This window comes from Alosa pseudoharengus, unplaced genomic scaffold, assembly GCF_046254945.1.
Source record: "Alosa pseudoharengus isolate Yale_2024_CS ecotype anadromous, Long Island Sound unplaced genomic scaffold, YU_APseudo_1.1 YU_APseudo_1.1_scf_5, whole genome shotgun sequence".
NCBI lineage: Eukaryota > Metazoa > Chordata > Actinopteri > Clupeiformes > Clupeidae > Alosa > Alosa pseudoharengus.
This window is the reverse complement of record NW_027468837.1, coordinates 15389536-15408679: the sequence shown is the minus strand read 5'-3', so window position 1 is coordinate 15408679 and position 19144 is coordinate 15389536.

The following is a 19144-nucleotide window of genomic DNA, read 5'->3' as shown; positions in this document are numbered from 1 at the left end:
GATGCTTTGTCATTATTGACAATAAATTGAAATTGAACAGATGCCACAAATCCACAAATGATCCAGCAGACTGAGCATTAGAACCAAGAGATTTGACAGAACACAGACCTACAGTGGCTTACACTGCAGTCTCTGGGGGAAAGGAGAATGCAGAGTGATGTCAGCATCTGTTTTATGAGTCATATTTTATGATACTGTTTTGTACACCTGCTGTCACACACACACACACACACACACACACATATATATATATATATATATATATATATATATGGATTCCCACAAAAACTCCCCCCCCCCCACCACACACACACATATGGATTCCCACAAAGGCTCACAACACTCTCATCCCCCAATATACACACACACACACACACACACACACACACAAATGGATTCACACAAAGACTCACACACTGTGACCCCCCTTTGCACACACACACACACACACACACACAGATATGGATTCCCACAAAGGCTCACGCACTCTCATCCTCTCTCTCCCCTTCTCTCTCTCACACACATACAAATGATTACGCCCCATACACACAAGCAGAGGTTCTGTCAGACTGCTCTTTGGGTCTCATCACTCACACACACACACACACACACACACACACTGAGAGACAGCAGCAGACTAAATGAGATCCCTGAGCATTAATGGTCTCGCTTAGGCTGCACTCGTTAATGAATCATTAATGATGCGTGAGTGCGTTGTCATTCCCCTCGTGCCCGGGCGGCTGCAGATGGACACATGGCAGCCAGTCTGGTGGCTAATGGGGCTGGGAGCCGGGCCAAGGCAGCCCCCTCAGCGCCAGGGCAAGAGGGGTCGAGGGGAGGGGGCAAGGCAAGGCGGCCAGGGGCCAGAGGAGGGGAGGGATGGATGGGGGTATCAGCCACAGATGCTGATGGATGGAGGGCAAAAGCGGAGGATGAGAAGAGGATGAGAGGGCAGAGGAGGAGAGAAGAGAGGGGTGAGAGAAAAACAGAGAAGAGATGGAGTGGTGGGGTGGGGAAGAGAAGAAGGAAGGGTAGAGGAAGAGAGAGAGGGATGACACCGGGGTGAAATGGATTTAATGAAGATGAAGAGGAGAGGGAGAAATGAAGGATGAGAGAAGAGGATTGGGGAGGAGTGGTGAGAGCTCACAGCATCCACTGACAAAGAGGAAGTGGAATGAGAATGTGTGGACAAGAGCTGCATGTGCAGTTTATAGGAGAACCTCTCAATCAGCCACTAATTGAAGGCTAAGTGAGAGTGCTCTAGAGTGCACATACACAGAGACACACACACACTCTGCTTTATTTGGTCAGGTAGGGGCCTAAGGATAACAGCGATAACAGCACTAACAGACTCAAAACTAAGAGTCTGACAGATTGTAAACCCTGTATGAAAAGGCCAAGATCTAAAATGAGTCAAATCATTAATGCTCTTGTACATGCAAACTGGAGTCTGTTTGCACCTTCTGTCCCTGACTGTCTACTAACTGAGGGCTGTGGTGACAGTAAAACATTAGCTGCCCACATGATGTCTAATTTCCCAGTTAATTTCAGCAAGTCACTCTAGTCTTGACAGGAATGATGAGCTTCTTAGCAGGTCCTTGATGGTTGGAGAGAAAATCGTCCAACATGATTTATTATCATGCCCTCCACACATTTCATTGGAAACTGTTGGCCATTTGAGGCTGCCCACAGTAATTAACATTACATCATTATTATATCATACGTGTGCAATGTAAACAAACACAAATATGTTCCTAGGGAACATGCCATTCAGAGAGCATGATTATGATGGTCAGACATGAACTCTGAATGAAAAACTATTTATCCTCCATCATGGTTCAGACATTACCTCCATCTAATGAACTACAACCTTCTATAATGACCTCATCTAGCAAAGTGATTTCTTCACCTTTGTAGTCATGATATAATTTGGATAATTTCACTGCAAAATGCAAACCTTAGATGTGATGATGTTGGCATTTCACTTTAGCTGAAGTTATAAGCTCATACAGTTGACTTCATAATGAGATTGGCCATATCTATGTGTCATTCCAAAACTGAGTAACAACAGCAATAAAATCCTGAAAATGAAGCTTGTTATGTCAGTACGATCCACTATGATAAGATTTAGGTTTATATCCCTGTTTTAATGAGTGGCAATAAAGTCTCATTTATCAATGTAATTACACTGTCAAAGCTGACGTTAAGGAACAGACTTTCTCTAAGCGCTAAGCGCATTAGGGCTCCATGTGTCACACATGCAAATCAAACCGTGATTAGTGACACATATAAAGAGACTCGGCTGGCCACGGGGTTAGAAACAAAAGGCAAACAACACAATGTCCTGACATTTTTGTTACGATCACAGTACCAACGGCCACACAAAACGCTTTTAAGCGCAAAATCAACAATTAGCACAAAGGAGCCCCGGCGGTCGGGGTGCTTGGCGGAGCACACGCAAGCTGTGTGTGGAGTGTTCAGCCGCAGGGAGCTTCGCTCACTCCTCAGCAGGCTCACCTCGGCCGCCGAGCAACAACAGCCTCTCTCAGCAGCAGAGACCAACACACACACACACACACACACACACACACACACACAGCCGTGGGGAGCTTTTGTGTCCGCTAAATGCGCCTTCACCTCTCTCACCCCTCTGCAACAGTACCATCTACCCCAAATCTGACGCCTCAAGCTGAAGAGGAACATTACACAGAAAAGTAAAAGGCTGACATCTGTTTTAATTATCTGTGCGAGAAAACAAAAATAAATTAGGATAAAGATTCACCCATTGTAAATAGTTGCTATCCTATCTCTTGTTTCTTTATTACAAACCACGAGGCTTGATAGTTCTAACATAGTAGTATTGGAAGACTAGAGGGTTTCAGAAGACTTATCTGAATAAAACTATTTACACTCACATAAGGCTCATATCTTAACCAACTAGACTCGTCTATTCTCACGAGTAATTGAGCATATGTGTTGTCGGTCTCTGTAGGATCCTACCTCATAGCAGTGGTGTTGTGGTTGTCTTCAGCTGTGGCCGGTTCTTAGCATCCCACAGGAAGGGAGACGGGTCAGTGAGCTCACCTCACAAATAATCACAGCCACTGGCCATGTGGGAGACGACACTCACTGCCAGGGGCTCTTGTCTGTCCCTCTCTCTCTCTCTGTTCCCCTACTTTTCTCTGTCTCACGCTCTCTCTCTGTCTCCTCTCTCTCTCATGCTCTCTCTACCTCTCCCTCTCTCTCTCTGTCCCTCTCACACACATAGACCTAGTTCCCTCTCTCTGTCTCTCCCACAACAACTGTTTTGCTTGTCTGTCTTTCTCTCACAGCAAGTCTCTTTCTTTCTCTCTCTCTGTTTCTGTCGCTAGCAGCCTCTTGCTTCTGTCTGTCTCTTATTTTTCTCTCCTCCTCCTCCCCTCCCCGCCTCACTCTTTCTCCTTCAGTCTTGCTCTCTCTCACCCTCATCTTCTTTTCCCTCTTTTGCTCTTCCCTTCCCTCGCTCACTCAAGCACCTGCTTCCGCGACACCCTGTCCCTATTTTTCATCTCTCGCTCCCTTTCCCAGTCTCACACACTCACACAGCACGTACACAAACACACACACAGACACACAAACACTCACTCACACACACAAACACTCTCACACACATGCACAAATACACACACACACAAACACACACATACACAAACACACACACACACACACAAAAACTCTCACACAGATGCACGCACAAACACACACACACACAAAAACTTTCACACAGATGCACGCACAAACACACACACACACACACACACACACATGCTCGCACACATACACACACACAGGCATATAGGCAGCTGCAGTCGCTCACATTTTTATTCCTGTGGCTCTCTCCCTTCTCCACGGGCATTGTTTCCCCCCCCTGTGGAATGGATGAGATCTGACCTTGGGGTTGTGTTGTGCTGTTTTAAATTCTCCCGGCTGCTTGAAGCCCTCTACCCCACCCCCCTGCCACCACCCAAACCAAAGCCCTCTCCAGCCCCCCCACCCCACCCTGTCCCATAGCGCTGGCACAGGATGAAAACGACTCCACCAAACAAGCCTGAGGGAGAACTTAAACAGTTCTACACATTCACTCCACTCATCCTAAGCCCTTCCTTCACAAAGCCATTTCATTGAATATAGGAGGGCCAGGGGAAATAGTCTGCAGAATAGGAGGCAGTGACCTGTGGAGCGAAGACATTTTCCTTAACCCTCTAATCCCCCTATATGTAAAGCTGAGCTGCGCATTAATGGATTGAGGGACAAGCCTATTGATCATCTGTAGATTTTACCAGAATCATTTCGCTCAATGTCAAACAGTCTCTCTTTCTCTCTCTCTCTCTCTCTCTCTCTCTTTCTCTCGCTCTCTCTCATATGCACACACATGCAGTTTTGCATCAAGAGCAAGGGATGGGCCTTACGTGAGATAAAAGACCACAGAAGAACGGAAGACTTGCCAGCATGGTTGGAGAAGAAACTTAATCCTTGCTATAGGATTCTTTCATGAATGAAAGCTTCTTATTGCAACATGCCCATTATATTTCTGTGCAAAGAGACTTCTGCGCTAAATATAATTCACTTCTTCCGAAGTTCCGGTCATACTGAAAATAATCCCTGATGTTCCCAAAAAACGATGCAACCTGGAATTCAGACCATTTTCATGAGGTGTTTTTACAAGAAATGTGCCTCCCCTGTTGTGCCATGCAGTATATCTGAGAGTGTATTCAGGCAATAACACTAGCTACATCTATCCGTGCTGCTGCTTGTTTTTTATTTGCTTGTTTTTTGTTTTTGCTGGTGCTGAGAACGTACGTTTGCTTTACTGAGGCTTACACAAGGACATCATAGTATGTCTCGAACACTTCTGCTGTTTGTTATGCACTTCTATGTAGGCTACATCTGTGCTGCAAAGTAATTGGCTTGTACTTAAAACTATTTTTTTTCTCTTTTTTTAACAGAGCCATGACATGACATTGTATGTCTAAATCCATTCAGCATTTCCTTAATGTCCATTAATGTGATTGTGCACTGCTGATGATCAAAATCAACTGGGGAGAATAAGAACCTATCAGGACTATACAATATGAACATGAACACATACAGCCTTGACCAGTTTTGTATTGTGATCATCAATGGTCAAGAGAGGTATACAGTACTTAAGAAAGAGACACCAATATACACCCATCCCTAATGACCAATCAGCCATCACAGAAACATACACCTGTACATCAGAGTATCAAAGGATAAGTCACAGGTGAATCAAGTATGAAAGGAAAAGTCACCTGCATGACAGCATCTCAGGATGAGGTGACAGAGACTTCAAGTACATCCATACATCAATAGCCAAGAGTGAGCTGTTTTTCAATCACTCAAGGCTGAATCCTCAACTCAGCACCTCACACTAGACTGATGAGGATTTATGACGTTCCCTCTCAAGTGAGGAGAAATAATCCTGAGATGGCTGCTTTTTTTGTCAGTTTTATACTCCACTGCCGGTGCGTGTTGAAGGCCAGGCGGAGTGTGCTGCCGTGTGAGCACGGGTACGTGTTTTATGCCGGCGTGCCATGCGTCCGGGTCACCAGACTGACCGTGTGTGTGAGATGTATATCTTAGACCCAATACATAACAAGTGAACTCCCCTTTGCAAGGGGGGATACAAGGGCACAGCAGAACAAATGACAGAATGAAATCTTTATGGCTGCCTATATTTTATGAATAAGAATGAATTATGGATGCCGCATGGAAAGAGACGTGTCACGCGAAAGCACACGTCTCGACTAGACACAAGAAGCAGTAAGAGCCTGAAGCGGAGATGATGGAGCTCTACCCGCTGAAACATCTCGTAAGACAGGGTGCAAAGAAATAGGCCACCATTATCTTCTCATTTACCTGGACCATTAATGACCAATTGATACGACACATGGTCAGATAGCACTCTCAGAATTATCTACGAAGTATTGAGCATTCAGATCTTGTTTCTGGATTTAAAAAAAAAAAACAGCATACAAGGGCTAAGTATCAATGGACTCCTTGAAGTTCTGAGCTTCTATTCGGATAACACCACTGGGGAGATGGAATTGAGAATATGAATAGGAGGATCTGTCTGGCTGAATGGAGCCTCTTATTACATATTGAAGAGAGGGACCTGGTCCAGCGCCGTCCTTACTGTTTAATCAGGCTGCCGAGTCATAACGCGTATGAAATATGGATGAGCCTGCGAGCGAAAGCACAGCCAACCCTGATGATGTGATGAAACAACATGTCCGGGTGTGCACTCTCCGAGCTACAGTCACCCATGGGCAAGAGATAGGTCCACCGGGGTAAAGGAGAAAAGAGAGAGAGAGAGAGAGAGAGAGAGAGGGGCAGGAAGAGTAGTTTATGAAAGAATGCATGAGAGAGAGAGAGAAAGGGAAGGGGAGGCCAAGAGACAGAGAGCCGCAGAAAAGGATTGAGAGAATGTGGCACACATAGCGAGCGCCAGGACGGTTCAGTATGTGGCATGTTTTGCCATTCCAGAGAGAGAATAAAAACAGAGAGGCAAGAGAGAGTGAGCTACTTCAGATTCACACAGGCCGGCGATTTGTCGACTTCATTCCCCCTCATTGTTCCCGTCGGCAGCCACGGCCCTGTTCCTTCACTCCTAACGGCGCTTGGCAAGGCTACGGGGGGAAAGTGCCCAACCCCACCCCCCCTGTGGCATTGTGGCTCGGACAGAGTATGCAAACTCACTAAAGGGCCCTTGAATTTACCAACAAAAGTCGGGCCATTCAGATGTAAATGGTGCCATGACAAGCTGCTTTCAACGTGCGGAGCCTTTCATTTGGGAAGCCAGTTTGATGTGAAGAAGGGGTGGGTCGGGGTGGTGGGGGGCGGGGTATTGGTGGGGCGATGTAGATACCCTGTGTGTGTCGAACACTGTACATTTGCCTCTTTTGTGGCCCCCAAAGAGTGGCGTCCAGTTCGGTCAACCTCTCGTCCTCGCCGGCTCTGACATTACGAGCTGGAACGTATGTGCCCTGGCACTTACAACAATTGAATCAAGCCTGCTCATAATAGCGGTGTCGGACCGAGACAGAAACACATTATTCTCAGGGGGCCGGTGGGGGGTGAAATATCGAATTTATAATTCTAGCTAACAAACAGGAGCTAGCTTCCTTCTGCAGCCAGCAGCAGAGATTACTAGTAGAGCTTACTGAAGCTGGAACAAAAAGTGCTGAAACTCACACTCAGAGCTCACTTTCCAACACTCTCTAACAAGTGAGTGCATTCTTTAATAAGCATCCTTGCGTGCACTGTGTATACTCCACAGATCTCATTATTATATTTTGTTATTATGACAGATTACTTTGCTGTCACAACATATTAGATCTGTGTATTACATCGATGCATGCAAGAAAAAATAGATTCCTTTGCTTGGGATTCTGTGCAGAATACAAACTATCTTCTAAGAAGATAATGTGACAACAGCACCAGAAAATCACTTGAAACTCTTTGGCTGTACTGGATTGGAACTAATAAGGTGTAATGTGTCTGCAGGGATAAAAGCCAAATTCAACCCCAGCCCTAGTCAAAGAGATAAAAAAAACAAGATGCTGGGTTTTTTGCAACTAACATTTCATTTTTCATGTTGCTCTTTTGTTGTTTTTGAGAATATTTTCTCTCATCCGGAGAGCTGTTGTCAAGGACATTTTTGCAATCAGCATTATGAGGGCAATAGAGACTTCAGGAGGAGATAAAACTGTCATGAAGTTCATAGCTGGTGAACTAAGTTGTGATGCATCTTTATAATGAGCTTCAGCCCAGGATATTTATGCACATGCCACCACCGAAGGAGAGAGAGAGATTTTAAAAAAGAGATAGCAAATCCATAATTTTATCTTCAAATTATTGTCTCTGTAATTGCAGAGATGATCAAAAGGGCTCAGATTCTTAAGGGCAAGTTGCTGATGAATACATCATAAAAAAAGCCTTTCCAATGGCTGAACACATCAAAGTAGCACAAACTACAGAAACTGATGGATGTGGGAACACCAGAAAGCTTTTAATCTCCTCCGTGAACAACACCAAGACCTTAAAGTGCGAGGTGAAAAGATGATATGATTTAGTAATGGGATGATGAAGTCAGAGAAGGCGTGATGTATCAGATTCAAACATCCAGCTGGCAGTTGATGTCAGATAGGTCAAGCTTCACATCATAGTAATGTGTAATTTGTTTTTTTGAGTGAGCAGGTTCTGTTGAATTGAGTTGGATTAATTAGTTTTCCGCTTGAAATTAATAGTTTGTTAAACACAAATGGATTTTGCAGTGTGAAGTTGTTGACAACCTCAGGCTATCCACGAGCTTGTTTTCCCACCAACTGTGAAACCCTGTGACCCTGCTTGATTATCGCCGTGCATCAACTTCTCATGACTGACAAAACAAACTCTCTTTCATACGCCACATTTTCATTGCCCTTTCTCTTTTTTTTAATTAACACTTCCAAACTGTTCTTTGAATTAAGTCTTTCAAAGGAAACCAACACACACACACACACACACACACACACACACACACACACACAAACAGAACAAAATCTCAACAGAGCCCATGTCACACACACGCCAACCTCCACAGGGTCTCCAGGAATCTCATTGAAGCCCCCTGGGCTCTGGCTCTGTTCTCGCCTGGGTGTCCTCGGCAACTGGCTGGCATGCATGGCAAGCGCGGTGGTCTAGAGCCTACAACCGCTCATCCACCACCACCACCACCAAACCCACCCCCAACACCACCAGCCGCGGCAGCACCCAACCAGCCAGCCCATCACCCATTCTGGGCTGGGGGTTCTTCCGAACCGAGAGAGGGAGACGTGCGCAGAGCAGAGCCAGACAAACAAAGCTGTGATTGTCCCCCTCACAGGGCTTCAAAGTGGCCCAGGCTCTTCAGGAAAGCATGGAGGGGAAGAGAAAACACTAATTGTGCCTGCTTAATGGTTATCTGTGTGGATCTGAATGGCTTCCTTCTGCTGGAGAGTGAAATCCAAGTTAATCCTCCTCTAGTCCTTTCTGTCCCTGATTTCTCTTTCCACTCTCTCTCTCTCTCTCTCTTAGTCTCTCTCTCCTGTCCTCTCTCATCTCTCTCTATCCTCTTCTTTCAATGCTTTCTGAGGAAGGACACCTACTCTTCCACTCGGTTCCCCTGTAAAGGATGATACTTTAGTAACTACTAAGGTTGTGTCTTAAGTTCCCCTGAGGCAGAGATGAGATTCCTTTCTCCCAGACTAAAGGCCATGACCATCAAAACAGGAAATGAGGTATGGATGTTGTCAGAATGATTGACAGCGATGCAGGCCTGGCCTCTGCATAAAAGAGCTGTCAAATGCCGCCTCTGAAAAAGAACAGCCAGCTCTTGGCCTCGTGGAAGAGCCTGCTTTTGAACTACTCTCTGACACAAACTCAAGGCGTTCCATAAAGGCCAGGCATGGTTTTGTGATGAAATTAAGTGCAATAAGTGGATTATGGTATCTTAACGGCAGCATCTGATCATAAAGAGACAACACATCTCATAACTTACTGCCAGAATGATGGTTCTGGTGTCCCTCCCGACCTGTCCTTAAGTACCGTTGTTTATTAAAATCATCCTTCTTGTGTCTGGAACCCAGCCCTGTTGGATTCCTCTCCACACCTCAGGCCAGTGGTCGCCACTGCGGGTAACTCCATTCATACAGTCATTTATCTGTTTTTAATTACAGGCAATGGCCTTGGCTCTTGCCGGGGCTAAACAACTGGTGGGGGTGCAGACCGCTAATGGTCCTGACTTAATGATGATTACAAACAATATTGGTTTCTCGTTTCGGTAAACAGCAACTGCAGTGGGCGCATTATGGCAGGAGCCGCCGAAATAAATCAATGTGCTAATGCAGCAAATTACAGCACAAACAACACAGAGAATACACAACGCACATACACACACACACTCAGACATACACACACACTCAGACATACACACACACACACACTCACACATACACACACACTCAGACACACATACACTCGCACATACACACACACACACACACATACACACCATACATTCACAAGAGACCATCAGCCAGGCCTGTAGTGTTGAAACGGTGGTCTGGATGGGGATTGGGCGGCCCAGCAGCTGAGAGTGCCGTGCCCTGAGGACGTGCAGCATGTTGGGCCTCAGGGGAGCGCTTGTACTACAGGGCTGCTGGTGGGATTATAGGTATTGAGCTGTGGGCTACACACAGAGCCATACAGAGGAGGAACCAGCAGGGGTATCACACAGGGCATCTCAGGGCGCGCGCGCGCATGTGTGTGTGTGTTTGTGTTCCAAAATGTCTCTTATCTCATTTCAGACACACACGGGAGTAATTATGCTTCATTCAGATCTCACATTCAGATACCGATAATTTCCTGTCCAACTTTCTTGTACTCTCGTTCTGTGAAGACATTCAAACAACCACTGTCAATAGATCACTAGGGAGAGATATTTAACACCCCTCCATGTCAGAACCACAAAGCAGTAGAACCACAATATGAGACATGAGTATAATATGCCAGAGAAGAGCAGGGAGAATTTGGACATCCACCCACTGCGTAGTTACACACTGCATGCAGGCAAGCAGGGAGTGATGTCCTCATTTCTATTTTATTTCCCCTCTCATATTCAAAAGACAGGCTCTATTATGTAATGTTCTTTACTGTTGCAATGCTTTTAGGGGTCGAAATATGAACACCACATGATTCTGAACATGTTGTATAATCATTTTGGCTGACATTTTGAAACATAGTCTTTCATGTTCCTCAAGCAACTGAACACCTGCAACACGGGCACAAACAGAACTCCAAATGATTTGTCATGACAGGTGTTTCCAGGTAGTGCAATTGCAAGTCGATTCACATTACAGATATCAACCCATGGTCTCGCAAGCTTTCAAAACTACTACTGTACATTTACAATTCTGTCTTCCTCGAAAGTGAATCCATAACTTTCACCTTGTTCAAAGATTCCATTCACACAGCCCAGCCTTCACTAACTGTCAGTTTACAACAGCTTTTCTCTCTCTCTGAAGTACAAAGCCCTGAACTCCCCTTAACCCCTATCAGTGGCAGGGTTCAGCTTTAGAGACCGCTGGCTAATTGCCTGTCCTGTTAGTAGCAGCCTGGCTGCCAGTGCTGCCTCTCTCACTCACACACACACACACACACAGAGTGCGTGAGCACACACATACTGTACACACACACACCCCAAGCGTTGCACACACACACACACACACACCAAGCATGCTCATACACACACACACACACACACACAGACACACCAAGCATGCTCAGACACACACGGAGCGTGAGCACACACACACACACACACACCGATCTGCCCTTCCCCTCCTGGTGCTGGCGCTGCCCTATTGATATTGTATAGTGTTGCTGATGGCCCAGCAGGCTTTTAATGAAGCATTGGATTAATAATGCAGCAGCGAGAGGCTACTCTGGATCACGGCGGCCATGTGCTCCTTCCCATAGGCCCGAGCCTAATGTGTAATCTATACCGGTGAGTTCACACATGCTGGCAGATGTGTCAAGGCATACACACACACACACACACACACACACACACAGGGTGCACACGTGTGTGATTACATGCAAGCACACATTTGCTCACACACACTCATGTGCAGACACATGCAGGCGTGTGCAGACACACACACCCACATATACACACTCCCACATGCACACTCCCACCATGTAGACACACATGCATGCACAAATATACACACTCCCACACACATACACACACAAATACACACACACACACACACACCACTAGTAAATTTTAGTTTTTCATGACACTGCAGATCAAAGTTAAGTTCAAGGGTAAAGTCAAGGCCCTATGCACCCAGCCAACGCCACACTCATATTGGTAAAAGTGCTGATGTTTCTATTGTAAGATTAAACAGTTTTTTTCAACACTACCCTAATGCATAGGTACACACACACACACACACAGTGACTACTCCAGGTGTAGTAATCTACAACTGGATAAATGTCTTCAATATAATCATTTGTGCTATTCCGGTAATTTTGCACATGGAACCATGTTACTGTCAACTGAGAAGATCATTACACACATATTCCACCATTCAGCTGACAAGTGTTGCTTGCATTTGGAAAAAGGGTTATTGCAGAAAACAATTTCCTTTTGGTTCATATCCAACAGATGGAGATGCATAATATTTGCATGATTACATGTTATTACGTGTTTCAACACTCATGAGTGCCAAGTCAATCTGAACTGGAGGATAAATTCTGAACATCCGATGCCAGATGACAAGACAGACCGCTGATTAGAAAAGCCATTATCATTTCAAATCTGCAGCCATGTTAGTACTGTTACTAACCATGCCATGTTAGTACTGTTACTACTGTTAGTAATTAGTTATTTATGGTGTTCAGACTTTAAAATGTGTCCTCAAATAAATTCGAAATGAGACCTGTACTTCAAATACCATGAGTTTGTGTGACCTCTAGTTCATGAAGCAGATAGGAGCATCATGGGGCTGCCAGACGAGAACTCGTGACTGGGGGCGACTGGCGCATCTAAACGTGTGAGAATCATTAATGAGCCTCATCAGTCGCCGTCTCCTCTCGGCTCTCCTCCCCGGCCGCAAGGACGGCCACAATCCCGCAATCGATGGCTGGGTCAGCTGTGATCAGAGACAATAAAGCTCACGTTAGGCCCTGTCAAAACTCCAGCCGGGCCGAGAGCTGTGGAGCGGAGCGCGGGGACTTTGATCCTACCTAACCCCACACAGTCCTCTGAGCTCTACCTCATTAATGGAGGAGGATCACAAATCAGAGAGAGGGAGAGAGAGAGAGCAAAGGGAAGAGATAACAGGAGAGAAGGCATAGAAGAGAAATGCAGAGGAAGATAGAAAGAGAGAGAGAAACAAGCGAGAGAGATAGAAGAACAATGAGGCAGGAAGAGAGAGAAGCAGTGACAAAGGCGAGCCTTAGGGGGCCAGGCCCCCCCAAACAGGCCAGTGTGCCCCCCCCCCCAAACAGGCCAGTGTGCCCCCCCCCCCAAACAGGCCAGTGTGCCCCCAAACAGGCCAGTGTGCTCAGGCCAGTGTGCCCCCCCCAAACAGGCCAGTGTGCCCCCCCCCCAAACAGGCCAGTGTGCCCCCCCAAACAGGCCAGTGTGCCCCCAAACAGGCCAGTGTGCCCCCCCAAACAGGCCAGTGTGCCCCCCCCCCCCCAGCTGAGTCCTCTCCCTGACATAAAAAAAACATCTAAATTTATGGCTATAATTGAAATTAAATCCATATTGATCTCTGATGTTGAATACTTAGCCTACTCAAAATGAAACATGACACGGACTGACACGTGTCAACTATGCTACTGTTGATTGTGTGCGCAAACTGCGCGATGAAGAGGGATTCTCCACACTCGGACACCGTTGCACCGAGTGCCACCGATACATTTACCACCACTCCTCAATTTAAAAAAAAATAACTAATAAAAGTGAGGTGAGGTGCCCCCCCTGTCAGTGCTCATGCCCCCCCCCCCCACCCGTTTCTCTCTGGCGCTGACCATGGAGAGAAGGGGAAAAAGAATGAAAGAAAGAGAATGGAAGGAATGTAAAAGAGAAACAGATTGGGATGTGGAAGTGATTCAGGGTAGTCGGAGAATGTGAGACAGGTGGATTTATGCACATGGTGGGACAATATCCTGTACAAAAACACTTAAGACCGACAAGGTCACATGACGTACAGTTCTAAAATCACACAAGCCCCTTTTCAGGTATACAAGCCAAATTGGCTTAAGCTGATTGAGCGATGGGGCCTCTCCTGTTGGCAGAGGCTCAGTTCAGGGTCATGCTTACTGAGCGCCGGGCGCTCCTAATTTCATTTCCAAATGAGTAGAGAGGGGAGAGGCAGGCTCGGGAGCCCTGTGCACCTGTGATTGCAGAGAGCGGGCCGGGCCGGCGTGATGGGTTCACTTGGGGAGATAAATGAGCCGTGATGGAGGAGCCGCTCCACAAACAAGCCCTGGGTCGTCAGCACAGCGCACACAGAGAAGAGAGAGGAAGAGGCTCCCGCAGGCATTCTTCATTCTCATCAGTTCACCATAAGTGTGTGTGTGTGTGTGTGTGCTTGCATGCATTTTGTGCATGCGTGTGTGTGCCTGTGTGTGTGTATGTGTGTGCGTCGCAGACTGAGACAGAGCGAACGGCGTGTGCCTGACCCTCTCTGTCTAAACAGGGTTCAGGGTAATGTCTCCTGTGTTGGTGATTAAACCTGCGGTGACCTGCACACCTCATGCTGAATTCATTTACATCAGAGACCCAGCGATCTGGTCTTATCGATTCAGAGAGACGATAAGTCACAGTGAGACGCAAATGGGATACAACAAATTGAATTCTTTTGTGTGCTGGAAATTGGTGTGTTTGATAATGTGTCTAAATGGATGAATGCATTAATGAATGCAGGTAGACGTATTGTGTATGTGTGCGTGTGTCCATGTGTGTGTGTGTGTGTGTGTGTCTGTGTGTATTGGGGTGCTGCTAAAGTAATACATCTCTGTGAGCAGCAGGTCCTTGCCCTCCCCCCATAAATAACCCTTTGCTGTCACCAGCCGACAGGTCCTTTGGGGAGTCGGAAGCCACCGCTAGCCTGAGCATGCAGCTGCTGACAGATGGACCCTCAACCCATCACAGGCTTGCTGTTTAACCCATTTACTCCTAAAATGCCTGCTAAAAACGCCTATAGAATCCTATGGCATTCTAGACTAAATAACCTTATTTCCTGAGAGTTTTCTGAAAACATACTAAAAATTGTCAACGTCTACCAAAATGTAATATCTAAGCCTCTGTAGCACCTAGAAACATAAAATAAAAAGCATGCTGCGCTACGCAGCATCCAGCGGGAGGGTCAATGTTGCGCTACGCAGCATCCAGCGGGAGGGTCAATGTTGCGTCATGCAGCATCCAGCACGAATGGGTTAATGTACCCATTAGCCCTTTTATAAACCATCCTGATGGCCTTCATACACATGTCTACATCTGTATCTACTTAATTACTTTCAAAAGTATATATTTTTCCTAGTCTTATGTTTGAAATTATGCTCCTATCAGCTCTTAAGGATTGATGAATAAGTAAGATGTCTGTCTGTCTGTGATTAGGTGTCTCTAGGGATGTAGCCAGGATTTTTCAATTATCGAGGTCAAAAATACCTAAGTATAGGTACTCATACTACACACCTTTGACTTTGTGTGTGTGTGTGTGTCAGGGATGGAAATTATCTTTTTTTCAAAATAAATGGTCCAGTTCTCCAGCCACTCATATTCTCCAAAATCCACCAGCCACTTTCATGTTTTAACAGCATTTGGCTGGTGGTGGCTGGAGGTCATTTCCATTTTGTGTGTGTGTGTTGGGATGAGTCACTCCTTGACTATCACTTTGGAAGGTCTGTCCCCTGTAATCTCCCTTTCTCCTCCTTCTCTCTCTCTTCATCTGACTGTTTTTCTCTCCTGTCTCTTGTGTTGATTTTGTTTTTAAAATTACCTATGACCTTTTAAATGTCTAAATATATATTGGGATCATGCTTAACATATTAAAAAGATAATCTATCTGTCATAACATTAATCATCCTTCCAACATGGATGGATGATTAATGGTTTATGGGCAAGGTCTTTGGGAATTTTTTTGCAGCTAAATTCTTATTGGCCCATTGGCACTTGTGTCACTTCGTGCGACCTCATGCTGTCCTTTTTCACTTCCTATGACCCGTTATTAGATTGTCCCCAGCAGGACAAAAGCATACTGGAGAATAAGTAGCGTTACACACACCGCCTTCCCAGAATGCCGTTCTGGCACCCAGCGTGCCTGTCTGTGTGTGGCCCCGCGTGTTGCCAGTGGCACCCAGACCCTGCTGGGGTGCCTGGTTGAAAAGCGGGCACGAAGCCCACTGTTGACAAAGCCTGCTATCTCCTGCTGTCTGGCCATTTTGTGTGCACTCAGTGGAAAGAATCAATTATGCCGGCGTACAACAGACCATTTTAATATTTGACTCCTAATTATTTTTTTCCGGGTACCCTGCAGATGCACGGTAAGGGAGGGGAGGGAGGGATGCAGGGCAGAGCTGCGATTTTGCATGTTTGTGATCTGGAAAATGGGAAGTGGACAAACGTTGAAACATGAGACTCCTGTGAATGAGAGATGCTGTGTGTTTGAGCCGGCTCCACTCAGAGGGCAATCTCTTTCTCACTGAAACTGCCGGAGAAAGTGTTGGCCATGTACGGAGCAAAAAAAGAAAACATTTATGAAGAAATATCAAAGCACCTCATGCAATAACTTGCAAGACTTGTTCGGTTTCTTGTTCGTCCAACAGTAATGTTCCGTGCGGTGCAGTTACCCACATGGGGGAAAAGACTGTTTTTTTCCCCACAGAGTTCTGAAACAACTGCAGTTCAACAATTTCTACTTTGAAGAAAAACAACGAAAGATAGGGAGAGAGAGAGAGAGACAGACAGACAGAGAGAGAGAGAGAGAGAGAGAGACAGAAAATCATTCTGGGTTTTTTTTTCGCCAGAGGCAGCCACCGCAGAGCAGTGGATGAAAAGGGAGCCAGGTGAGGGGTGATGCTCACGCCACTTTGAAGTGCAGATTGTGACTCAAACAGAATCCGAGAACACAGAGCTGTCACTCACCTGCCGAGCCCCTCCAGCCTCCGTGCACACAAAGGCTTAAATGAAGACCTCGTGCATGTGCAGCATTTACATCTCAGGTGCAAAAACATGGGTAATTATTCATCTTTTGTTTGAAGGCAGGATTTTACTTCCTTCTCCAACCACTCCTAGGCAGTGAGAGAGAGGTGAAAGTATTGTAAATCAGCTATGGTCATTTACCCAGGTGGATCTCGTATGTGTCTTTGTCCTATGCAAGCATCCTTTATCCTTGAATGATTTTTAGTTCAATAGGGTCTGTGTAGGGACCTTTCTACTGGGGGAGCACACCGCCCATGGCCGTTACCATTTGGCTAGGTGTAGATTGGGGTGCTCCTAATTAACGACCATCTTTGGAGGAAGGGCTCTCTGAATAAGAACTCTCTGAGTTATAGTAATCGCGCCCCCTTTTGATGCTGTAACTTGCATACGATTTAGACTTGTCTTGAAAGTGTTGTGAATCAGAATATTTTCTGTAAATGTACATACTGTGTTTCTTATGGTCATTTGTAATTTTGTTGTGTATGCCTTGTGTCTGTGGTTTGTAGTCAGAGTATCCTTGAATTCAATAGGAGCCTATCTCCAGGTGTGAAAACATTAATGTTTGTATAACGGTATGGGACCAGGCCTCTGAGATACATCCCATAACAAAGGGTGATCTGACCTGATGAAGGCCACATCCTCATCTTCCCTTTCTATTGCATATTCCAACTGGGTTGGACCTAGAGGTCACTCCTTCTTTTGTTTGTAACATAAGTTAGTATCAACCTCTGTATAGTTAGAGAATACTGGTGAAACCCACGATGGGGTGACACAAACATGCATCTCTCCCTTAATGGACTGCCCCTCATTGAAAATAATAAAAGCCTGGATCCTGATATTCCATCGTCCTGACTGAGTCTTAAGAGAAATATGGTAGTAAAAATCTGCTATCAGAGGACATCCTTCCACTTTGCTTAAAGACGGAAGACATTGAGCATTAAACTTAGAGTGTGTCCCCTTGTCTTTGATGTATCTGTCAGTAGTGAAATATCGATCAGTGCACACTGAAACTCTGTAAATAGGGACTCTCTTCAAAATGGGGAATTTTAAGGACTAGTTTGTGCCAAACTACATATGAGAGTGGGAAGGATTTAGGTTTGTTAAAGATATAAACTACAAACTACAAAGTCTGTAAACATAACCACCATGACCAAAGCAGCTACAAACTCTACCAGCTATTAATGTGGTTTGACTATTGCATTAGTTAGTTACTGCTGAATGTTCTGTTCACTTTGTGTGGTCACATGAGAGTTGTTACTATTTCTGCCTGTGTGCTGCTATAGGCTTCAGTCCAGGGCAGCGTCAGATTCTACTCAGCCACCACCCACCAACACTTCACTCACATCAGAGAGATGAGAAAAGAGGCTGTCCTCATTCATTGTTCATCCTGACACACACACACACACAAACACATTGTTATCTGGTCTGATAACATATGGCCAATTATTGCCTTTACTAGAATTCAAATGCATTTTCTATTCTGTTATCATACAGCCACTGTGATATAAAAAAGCAAGTTACACAAAACATGTTCATTGTCTGTCATACAACCAAATCTATTGAATCTTTATATGTACCTGTTGTCAGGGAGAATTGGAAAACGTGTTGCCAGCGAGACATTACAGTAAATCAGGAAGATAGTATCAGGTCTGCAGCTGCCCCTGAATGAGGACGTGGGATGTGTGTCCCAGATAAAAATCAGTCCATCCTCCATTGTGGCTCTGTTTTGTGCTCTTACGCCATTCTCCATTTCGGCTCTTCCCCAGCAGATGCCATGTTTGATTGTCTGCCTCCCACTGACAGATGCTAAACGGTTTGGTGGGTCCACCCTGTGTCTCATCGCCTAGACTCCTCCCACACAGATGCCGCCATGGCGACAGCTGAAGCGTCTGTCCTGGTAAAGCCGATGTCCATGTCAACTCTTAAAACTCTCATTGCCACTGAATTCATGAGACATAGGACAGAACGGTTACCTAGTTACAGTCATTCGCTGGCATGCGTAATAGCTTTATTCACAAGTTTAATCCTCGTCTTTTTACCATGTTGTCACCTCTATGGTTGTCGCACGGGAGCTGTTTTCCGGAGATTCCATTCAAATTCAAATCCTTGCTTGGTCCTCGGCCTGGCCTGATATTCATGGAGGATGCCAGCCCAAAGAGCCATTAAATGTTACTGTCATTAGCATAAAGTAATTATACCCATCAAATGAATAAAGTAGGAGCGGGGGCTAATCACTGAGCACTATGCGGCCAGGCCTTTCTCCGAGCCCTGAGGTGAGTCATATCAGCTGGAAAATAGAATCACCAATTCAGCTATGGACAAAAAAACTCCTTCCTGTTCTTAAGT